Here is an 11715-nt window from a genome sequence, read left to right as displayed (position 1 = left end):
TGCCAAAAGAGACTCATGTGGAACTGGCAGACCTGACATTAGATAGTTCAGAAATTGAATATGCATTCTTAATATTGTCTAGTAATGACTCAGGTTGGATCACTGAAATCAATATCTGTGCGTGCCTCAGGGGTAGGATGAGGGAGAATTGGAGACACTCTATACTTCTCAAGAAAAGTATTTATGATATGTTTTCCCTAACACTATGAATTCTCCTTTCAATGGCAATCAGGGAATTCTTGGTTTGTTTGTTAATCTTGAAATCCATTTTTCCAAATCCTGTCCAGCTGTTCTAAGGTATACTTGCAGACATACTGAACAATTTGGAAGAGTGTTCTTAAAAATGAAGTCTGTTATGTTTGTTCTAACAAGAGCTGGCTCTAGGTAAATGTGGGCTGGACAGTTTTCTGGGTCCTGATCACTCCCATGGTGGAGTAGCACCGATAAAAGAGTCTGCATCACCATTGCTCTTGTTCTGTCCTTGAAAGGACAGCACTCTGTGTGGCTATGTTAAAATATAAGAGTAGATCATACGGGTTCTGAAATAAACTGCGTAGCTTGGAATAAAGCACAGACTTGGGAGTCAGAGGACTTGGGTTCTAATTCCAGCTTCTCCACTTGTCTGCTGTGTGACCTTGGGCCTTCCCTGTGCCTCAGTTACCTCATCTGTCAAATGGAGATTAAGACTGTGAGCCCCACTTGGGATAAAGTGATTACCTCGAATCTGCCCCATTGCTTAGAACAGTGTTTGGCACATAGTAAGCACTTAGCAAATACCATAATAATAATTATTATCATTATTATTAGTCAAGGGTAGTCCTGGAAAGTGAAATCTGTAGATGATATTAATGCAATGGGGTTGTCTGCTAGAAAAAATTTCAATCCAGTTTGCAAGGTGAGGGGATATTGCATGTTGGACAATCTGGGAATTTGATTGCAAACCTGAAAATCTATTCCAGGATATGATCTGGGCTGGCCAGTGCATTTATTCTCTTAAATTATGTGCTGATGAACTGATCAGGGTATGGGGCCTCCTTTCCATTGATTCATTTTTCTGCAATCTGGTATAGAGTACAACTAAGAACAGGCATCTCAGCTTAGTGTTTGGTTGTCCCCCAATGACAGATGGTTGGTCGTCCCTCAAAATAGAGCTGGCACGAAACATCACATGATAAATAGAGCCGAGCTTACATTCCCGAGCCGAATCATATATTCTGGGCAAAGCTACACTGCTCATGCACTAGACTAGGATCTGGGGGAAGGGTTTCACTTCCTGGGGGGCACTTGGCATTAGCCTGATGGTATGCAAAGCAACAACCCTTTTCCAAAATGGGAAGGTGAATGCAGCAGTAATAGTTGACCACCAAGCTCCTTGTCTTTACTCAGGCTGGTGTCCTGCTCTTTAGTGATGCCAGGCAGGAATTTATCATCATCACGGTGATCATTATAGCCATCAGCATTGATATTGTAGCCTCTGGGTGGGGAGAAGCAGCATGGTGTAGTGGATAGAGCATGGGCCTGGGAGTTGGAAGATCATGGGTTCTAATTCCGTCTCCACCCCTTGTCTGCAGTGTGATTTTGGGCAAGCCTCTTCATTTCTCTGTGTCTCAGTTACCTCATCTGTAAAATGTCAATTTGATCCTACTCCCTCCTACTTAGACTGTGAGCCTCATGTGGGACAGGGACTGTGTCTGACCTGGTTAACTTATATCTACCCCAGCTTAGAAAGGTGCTTGGCACAGAATGAGTGCTTAACAAGCATTATTATTATTAATGTCAAATGAAGCAGCAGAGCAGTGACTGCTGGAAACAGCAGCAGCAGGCCCTCCGTTCTGGCATGGGGTGGCTCTTTTCGAATAGAGATTTAATCACAGTATCCCAAAGTTAGAGAAAAAGACTTTGAGAGGACATCTGGTCCAATCCCCTGCCTTCAGGCAGATGAATGATTAAACCATACAGAGCAGATGGGCATTTTAAAATTCTCTCAAGATGGGTATTCTGCAGTCTGCCTTGACAGTTAAGAAGTTTTCCTTGAGAAGCAGTATGGTCTAGCAGAAAGGACACAGGCTTTGGAATCAGAGGACCTGGGTTCTAATTCATTCATTCATTCATTCAATCATATTTATTGAGCGCTTACTGTGTGCAGAGCACTGTACTAAGCACTTGGGAAGTACAAATCCTGACTCCTTACCGTTGGATTTAAGGCACTCAATCACTTTGCCCCCTCCTACCTCACCTCCCTACTCTCATACTACAAGCCAGCCTGCACACTTTGCTCCTCTATTGCCAACTACTCGTTACACCTCAGTCTCGTCCATCTCTCTGCTGACTTCTCATCCACATCTGGCCTCTGGCCTGGAATGCCCTCCCTCTTCAAATCCAACAGACAATTATTCTCCCCCCATTCAAAGCCTTATTGGGGGCACATCTCCTTCAAGAGGCCTTCCTGATTAAGTGCTTTTTTCTATTTCTTCCACTCCCTTCTGCCCTTCTGTTTCACCCTGACTTGCTTCCTTTATTCACCCCCAACCCAGCCCCACAGCACTTATGACTATATACATAATTTATTTATTTATATTATTCTCTGTCTTCCCCTCTAGGCTGTAAGCTTTTTGTGGGCAGGGAATGGGTCTGTTATATTGCTATATTGTACTCACCCAAACATTTAGTACAGTGCTCTGCACACAGTCAACTCTCAATACATACTATTGATTGATTGATTGATTGATTGATTTCACCACTTACCTGTTGTGTGACCTCATCACTTAAATTTTCTTTGCCTCAGTTTCCTCATCTGAAAAATGGGGATTAAGTCTGTGAGCCCCAAGTGGGACAGGGACTGCTTCCAACCCAATTATCTTGTATCTACCCCAGTGCTCACTACAGTGCCTGCCACATAGTAAGTGCTTAACAAACACCACATTTGAGTCCAGCTAAAATGCTTCTTGTTTTAAGCCTATTTCCTTGTGGCCAGCCTCAGTGGTCAGGAAGAAAAGACTAACAGCAACCTTCATTAGACCCGTCTCTAGCCTTGAAATCAGCTATCAAGGCACCACTTGCTTTTTTTCCTCCAGGCTAGACAACCCCAGTTCATTTTACCTTCCACATGAAACTTATTTTCCATCCCTGGAATCAATATGGTGTCCAGCCCCTCTCTAGATTCTCCAAGTTTCTTTCAAAATATGGTCACCAAAATTTGACACAGTACTTTAAAAAGACTCTAGCTGGGGAAGAATGTAGCAACTGGATTATTTCCCAGTCTTTACAGGCCAGACTCTTGTTACTGCACTTAGGGCTATGGAAAAAAAAGTAAGAACATATCACTCCTGACATATTCAGCTTTTGGTCAACTATAGGGATAATTAAGTGCCCTTAGGCCTTGATCCAAAGTTGTTGTAGTGAGTTGGACCAAAAAACCCTCACCCACCTGCTTGGATTTCTCTGAAAGACTTCTGCTGACTTGTTCCCTTTTCTTTCCATAGTTCATTGGTGCCTTCATCCCCTGAGGATGTCAAGGGGCAGACCAATCGTTATGCCTTCCGTAAACACTGGGCTAATTACTATCCCTTATTATAACACTACACTTATTACATTAGGAACTTGGAAATTTTCACAGCACAACACCTCGCCTTCCTTTCAGGAAAGGAATTGATGAGGTTGTAGGAGATCGATGATAGTAATTCTCACCAATACATCTTTATCGCTTTTTTCTTTTGCTCATTTTTTTATGCTGGGCTTTTTTTCCTGACACTTTTTTTGTTTTTTGTTTTTTTTTTAAATTGTTCTATCTCACAGACATGACCACAACCTCCTGGGGCAAACTCACTCCCTGATGGTTGCAATCAAATAAGGAATCCTGCTGTGTGGCAAAGCAGTCCTATAGTTTGTAGGGTGCAAATTACAATTGAAAAAGTATGCATGACAGGTATGTGTTATCAATATAAGATTTTTTCAGTGTTTTTTTTCCTCTGAAATAGTGCCATCCACCTCAAATCTGCCACTCTCAGCCAGGAATTTAAGGGGTCTACTGGGAAATCCACCACTGAGGGGGTAGCATTTATGGTTAGCCACTGGCATAACTAGACTTGCAAGACAAGCATGCTGGAAGACCCAAGGAAAGAGGTGGGTTAGAAGCAAAATCTCCCCATGAGGGCTGCCACAAAAGCTATAACTTTACAACTTGGAGGATTCCAGGAATTAGGGGTGAATGACAGGCCTGGGTCATGATGTCATCATCATATCAGCATGATCACTAGCTAAGCTTCCCTTTCTCCCTTTCCATTAGGCACTTTCCTAAGCCAAGCTGCACATCCGCTTCACATACTCCTAGTCAAATGACTCTCCTCGTGATCTTTTGAATATCTGGTATTACAGCTTAAGCAATTGTCTGCAACAAAAGGAATCATTAAGGCAGTGGTGAAATCTCAAGGGCTTCCAGGGTGTTTGGAGCTCTCCAGTGCCTGGAAGTGCATCACATCAGCCAAGGCTCTGATTGAAATATGGCTTTGCTTAGATTCACTCCACTTTTTCCTCATCTTTTATGCTTGGGACAAATTCCTCCCTTCATGACATGCTAGCACAAGAAGACTGATTCTCTTTTGGATAGCAGAACACTCTATTAAGAAGAAAAACAAGGGCTAGTTGTAAGAAGGGACTCTGCCAATCATTAAGCTCTCATGGATTTCAGTATTTTGCTTCCTCAAATATGGAGGAGTGACTCTCCTTTTGGGAAGGAATCGAGCAGAAATATGGGCTGGGGCTGGGAGGTTGCCGAGGTTGGGAGTCTGGGATGGGAAAATTCAGTCTTCCTTATGTATATGATTAAACCATCATCTTCTTGGCTATTGTTAGAAGTACTTAGAATGGGCCTGTTTGGTAAGGCAACACAATAAGCTCATTATACAGAGTGAGAGGTAGAGGAAGAGAGGCTGGCTGATTTTATTTTAGTGGTGTTGCCAGGCATAGAATTGGAAATGTATAAATCAGGAGGAATTCACCTCTCCTGGTCACCTGCCTTTCTCTGAATATTCAAATGAGTATTTATTGAATGTTCAGGGATCACCGGGGTTTGTTATAAAACTGAGGAGAAAGGGTTGCAGAATGTGGGAAACTGTCAGTTCCTGGCCCCATTGGGATTCCCAGCTACTTTGGCAGTTTTCTTTTTTAGACAACCTAGCTACTTCCAATGGTAACTTCACACACTCAAACCCTAAACCCCTAAATCAGCTACTGTTATTTTAATGTTTGTTTCCCCTGCCAGATGGAAAGATCTTTGAGAGCCAGGATCATAAATACTACTTCTACTGTATTCTTCCTAGGACTTAGAACAGGGCACTGCATACAGTAGGAGCTCAATAAATATGCCTGATTGACTGCTTGACAAAGGTCCTTCCTTGTTCTGAGAAATTTTTTGTTTATTTTTCATTGTATTTGTTAAGCATTTAGTAGATAGACAATGGCATTTGTTAAGTGCTTACTATGTGTCAAGCACTGTTCTAAGCCCTGGGGTAGATACAAGTTAATCAGTTTGGACATGGTCCCTGTCCCTTTATGGGGCTCACAGTCTAAGTAGGAGGGAGAATTGGAGAACTGAGGCACAGAGAAGTTAAATGACTTGCTCAAGGTCATAAAGTGAGCATTTGACAAAGCTGGGATTAGAACCCAGATCCTCTGACTCCCAGGCCCATGTTTTCCACTAGGCCACGCTGTTTCCATATTGCTTCCATGCTGCTTCCAAGAGAACATTGTTTTGGACTTCTTAAGGTCCACGAAGGGAGAGTAGCTGGGAGAGTTGTCTGGGACCCAGACGTTCAGAAGTCTGTCCCTGGTTCTGTGAACAAATCATGGTGTGAGGTGTGAGGAATGCTCTCTCCATTTGGAGAGCGGGCAGAGATTCATTTGAGGATCATGGAATTCATTCGTATGAGGTGCTTTGAGATCTTTAGCTCTCATCTCTATCAGTCACTTTAGAGCGGTAAGTACTCCGCTCTTTCTCTCGAGCTTTTCTTGGAAGAAAAATACCAGTCAGGATAGGAGCCGTGAACACACTGGTCATGGTCCTCCTTCCTGGGCCCACCTCCCCTTTACTGCCTTAAGCACTTCTGCTTGTGGTATTTGTTAAGCACTTACTATGTGCCAGGCACTGTACTAGGCGTTGGGGTGGATACAAGCAATTCGGGTTGGACATAGTCTCTGTCCCACGTGGGGTTTACGGTCTCAATCCCCATTTTACCGATGAGGCAACTGAGGCACAGAGAAGTGACGTGACTTGCCCAAGGTCACACAGCAGACTTGTGGTGGAGCTGGGATTGGAACCCATGACCTTCTGACTCCAAGGCCCACGCTTTATCCAGTACACCAAGCTGCTTCTCCAGAATCCCACTGAGGGGTGTCTAGGCAACCTCCAAATGACCTGCAGATTTTCCCTTCTAGCAGGGAGGGAGGAGCTACTTTTTCCAGATCCCGGCTTCATTTGCAAACTTTGAGTAGCACACTGGAGCTCTGCCAAGACTTGGTATAAGGCTCTGATGCCACAAACTGACATCAGTGGGATAAAATATGACTGGGAAAGTAATCTGCTCTAACTTTGATGGCAATCTGTGGGGGGAAAAGACATCTGAAAGTACGGTTTCTTTCAATGCATTGCAGGGAAGAACATTAGGCAAACTACGAGATTATTTTTCACATTCTTCAATGCAAAACTACTATACTTTATGACCGCTATCAATAACGGCTATCATATTACTAATGCTACAGTTGCCACATATATAATATTTAAATCACATTTGTGGCTGACAGAGACCAATGGGCACTCTTAATCCCAACAGGCTATTATGGTTCATATCATGTCTGTCATATAAATATTATGAATCATTTCCCACTATCTTTATGGTGTAAGTTGACATCATCGGAAAGATCTGGTTTGGGTGGATATTTTCTGCATATTTATACACACCTTATGTATATGTATGGGTAGAGAAGGAGATTTATACAGCAATTTTAGATAATAAATGCTCCTGATAAAACACATTATCTTCACACTTCACAGGCAAAGGGTTTTGGAGGCACAGGCCGGGGGGATTCCCAAGTGAGAAGAAAGGCGCAGAACAATATGCCCGAAGAAGTTCTGAATACTTTATGGGAATGCGCACTCACTGCTCGGGGATTGTGATCAGCATCCCAAGATGGGTTCTTAGATGTTCGACTCCCCTTGGGTAGAATGGATTGAGTGGACCTGTTAGCGCAGTCAATTAACCAACCAATCAGTGGTATTTACTGAGCACTTACTGTGTGCAGAACACTGTTCTAGGCACTTGGGAGAGCATGGTACAACAGAGTTGGTAGACCCATTCCCTGCCCACAAGGAGCTTACAGTCTCAGTCTATCAGTTTATGGTATTTATTGAGTGAGCATTTACTGTGTGCAGAACATTGGGCCAAGGGCTTGGGAGAGTATAAAACACTAGAGTTGGTAGAATCAATCCCTGCCCTCAAGGACTTTACAACCTCCTGGAACAAGAGACAATGAAATAAATTACAGATAGGGGAATCAGCGGGGAATAAGACTATGTACAGATTGTAAATTCATTATGGGGAGGGAACCTGCCTGCTAATTTTGTGGTATTGTACTCTCCCGAGTGCTTAGTACAGTGCTCTGCACATAGTAAGTGCCGAGAAGCAGTGTGGCTCAGTGGAAAGAGCCTGGCTTGGGAGTCAGAGGTCATGGGTTCTAATCCCAGCTCCACCACTTGTCAGCTGTGTGACTTTGGGCAAGTCACTTAACTTCTCTGTGCCTCAATTACCTCATCTATAAAATGAGGATTAAGACTGTGAGCCCCACATGGGACAACCTGATCACCTTGTATTGCCCCTCCAGCGCTTAGAACAGTGCTTTGCACATAGTAAGTGCTTAACAAATACTATTATTATTATTATTATTGATAAATACCATTGATTGACTGACTGGTAACTGCTGTGGGGCACAGTGACTCATTTTCCTCTGCAGCTCCGGCTTTCTTTTACTCTGATAGGCAAAGAAGATCTGTTTTCAGTTTGTAAGTGAAAACTACACACTTAGGCTCACAAGTGTATATTCCTAAATGTGACTGAACAGATTCCTATCTTAAATGACTACCCTTCCAGGATTTAATAATTAGGTTGTTTGTTTGCCTGAATGGAAAGATAGATAAGTAATCAGATAAGATAGAGCCGGGCTAATGGCCACTGTCTGCCTTTTGTTCCAGGTTAATTAAGTAGGCTTATCCATGTGCCCATTTCATGGATGGCAGACTGAGACCCAAACAGATTGACTAGTCTGCCTAGGGCACATTGAGTCAGAGGCGCAAGCATTTTCAGTGAACACTAATTGAATCACTACAGAGGGCTACCCAGATGGACTAGCTGAAGAAGAGAGGAGGATTGAAAAGTGGCATTAAGTCTCTCAGAGAGATTCTAGGACCTTCAGGATTTCTTGGTCTACTCCTCCAGTGATGTTGAACACGAACACTATTTGGGCATTTCCTACACTGGGGTCCTCAAAAATAATTCTTGGACTTCACTGTCTTGAACCCTATGGATTTACATCAATTAATCAATGAATCAGTCGTATTTATTGAGTACTTACTGTATGCAGGGCACTGTACTAAGTGCTTGGGTGAGTAATAATAATGATGTTGGTAATGGTATTTGTTAAGTGCTCATTATGTGTCAAACACTGTTCTAAGCACTGGGGTGTATACAAGCTAATCAGGTTGGACACAATCCATGTCGGGCAAGAGGATCACAATCTTAATCCCCATTTTACAGATGAGATAGCTGAGGCATAGAGAAGTGAAGTGACTTGCCCAAGATTATAGATCAGACTAGTGGCAGAGGCCTTCTGACTCCAGGCCCGTGCTTTCTCCACTAGGCCATGCTGCTTCCCCAGTATAATGCAACAGAGTCAAAGACACTAGAACAAATTTACAGGCTATAGGGGGAGACAGACATTAATATAAATAAATAATTTATAGATATGCACATAAGGGCTGTGGGGCTGAGGGTGGGGTGTGAATACCAAATACCCAAAGGGCACAAATCCAAGTGCTGTGATGGAATGACGTAATGATGAAGCGTAAGTATAGTCAATTTTCAACCATCTGGGGTCATGGAGGCAGGGAAAGAATCCACAAATTTTCCAAAACCTCATTTTAGCCATAAACTTCAATTTTCTCCCGTACCAAGTTTATATGATGGACCGGCAAGAAGAGAATGGGTTTGGATTTTGGGTTCTTCTTCTTCCTGCCAATTGTTCCCCCCTACCCTGTCCCTTGGCCTCTCTTCCCTCTTCCACTCCTTCAACCCCATTGGTCAATCAAAAGTATTTATTGAGCACTTTCTCTGTGCAGAATGTTGTTCTAAGAGCTTGGAGGTGTACAATAGAATTAGTCATCATGATCCCTGCCATCAGCGAGTTTATAATCTAACAGGGGAGACAGACACTAAAGTAAATTACAGCTAGGAGAAGGTGGTAGAGTATTTAAGATATATACATAAGTCTTATGGGGGGCTGTGAGTACTTAATTCATCGATGATGTGCAACGGTTGAAGTGAGAACTGGGGGGAGATTACACATGAATCCAGGAAGACTTCATGGAGGAGGTCACCAGGAAAGAAAGCATTTTGGAGATGTCCAACCCTTGCCCATTACCTAGTGGTTCTTCATGGTGACTCCCACTGGGTCTCAGTGGACAAGAGTCATTTTAAGAGTGAGAGGTTGTGGATCTCCAAGAAAATCCAAAAGCCAACTGGGTCTCCTGATACTCTGGGACAAGTGTTTTGGGCTGCTCTTCATCATATTTGCTTTTTCTCTGGCTATTTGTGGAGAGAAATCTGGAAGTCTCCCATCTGGGCTTCCTAGTGTCTGTAAGTCTGCAGGTATATCTGTGCCGCATCCTGGAATCGAAGTTGGGGTCAGCTCCATGAAATTCTACACTTCATCCTGACATCAAAAATCTCAGCTTAGTGCAGCAGACTGGGTCAGTCAGCTTTGCCCAGAGCTATATTATTATTATTTTTATATGCTCACTATGTGCCACGCACTGTACTAAGAGCTGGGGTAGATATAAGATAAACAGGTCCCACGGTGGGGCGGGGGGGCTCACATTCTAAAGAGGGAGTGCATGAGGGCAAGAAATATGTCTGTTATATTGTTGTGTTGTATTCTCCCAAGTGCTTGGTACAGTGCCTGGCACACAATAAGAGCTCATTAAATGAAACTGATTGATGGATTGATCGATTGAATTGCCATGTTGCAGATGAGGGAATTGAGACACAAAGAAGTTAAGTGATTTGTCCAAGATCATTCATTCAATCGTATTTATTGAGCGCTTACTGTGTGCAGAGCACTGTACTAAGGTCACACAGCCGGCAGGTGCTGGAGCTGGGATTAGGACCCAGATCCTCTGATTCCCAACCCCGTGCTCTTTCCACTAGGCCGTACGGCTTCTATAGCAACAGCGAAACACCGAGCGTGGAAATACCTTTCTGCCTATATTTAGGAAACCAAATGTCCCTGAAGATGGGGAAAAGCTGAGGGAGCAGCCGCAGATAATCTGCATGAGCAGAAATTGTGGGTTTTGGAATCACCATATTTGAATGGGGGAAAACAGAAAATTGGCTGAAGGTATTTGGGGAGGAAGTGAGAAAGAACCGAGAGACTAGTCTGCATTGAAGGTTCCTACACAACAGCTCGTTTTAGATCATGTCAGACATACAAACCTGTCGCTGGCAGGCCTGAGGCCGGAGGAATGGACTCTTAAAAATATTAGCATTCGAAGTGTTTACAGAGAGGCGTATGGAATCACCCAGTGGATCTAATAAAGTATCTTTCATGGGGCCAGTTAAAAATAGCCTGTATTCCAGTATTCTAAATAGATTCTCATCACCATATTTTTGCTGTATCAGAGTTTTTTTCCCCATAATTTAGAATCTGTCCTAGACTTTAACAAGGGATTCATTTTCAGTAAAGGACTGAAAATGAAAGACTGAGGAAATGTAGTTGGGAAAACCTTCTCAGTTCTTAGTGGGGAAAGGGGGAGAATTTCATCCTTGGTTCCTCTGGTGGAGCCCACTCTTACCTGGGCCTGTGTGGGAAGAGGGCTGCTATAAGAGATTGAGCTAGCATCCCCAACCACCCACCTCCACAGGTTGATTTGGGGTTCACAGAGGGAGGAGGCCTCCTTGGTACCCCGATCTAAGCCCAGAATGCTGCCTCTCAGATGAGCTGCGGGCCATTACTCCTACCTTAGAGAAGCAGTGTGGCCTAGTGAATAGAGCACAGGCCTGGGAGTCAAAAGAATCTGTGTTTTAATACTGGCTCTGCCACTAGTCTGCTGTGTGACTTTGGGCAAGTCACTTAACTTGTCTGTGCTTTAGTTATCTCTTCTGTAAAATTCCATGTGGGGCAGGAATTGTTTCCAACCCAATCTGTTTGTATCAACCCCAGTGCTTAGTTCAATCCCTGGCACATAGTAAATGCTTAACAATACCACTATTACTACCTTCCGGCCCGCCTCCCACAATTTATCTCTTCAGCGTGGCTCAATGGAAAGAGCACGGGCTTGGGAGTCAGAGGTCATGGGTTCGAATTCCGGCTCCACCAATTGTCAGCTGTGTGACCTTGGGCAAGTCACTTAACTTCTCTGTGCCTCAGTTACCTCATCTGTAAAATGGGGAT

Source organism: Tachyglossus aculeatus, chromosome 4, assembly GCF_015852505.1.
Source record: "Tachyglossus aculeatus isolate mTacAcu1 chromosome 4, mTacAcu1.pri, whole genome shotgun sequence".
In the NCBI taxonomy this organism is placed as follows: Eukaryota; Metazoa; Chordata; class Mammalia; order Monotremata; family Tachyglossidae; genus Tachyglossus; species Tachyglossus aculeatus.
This window is presented reverse-complemented; position numbering follows the sequence as displayed.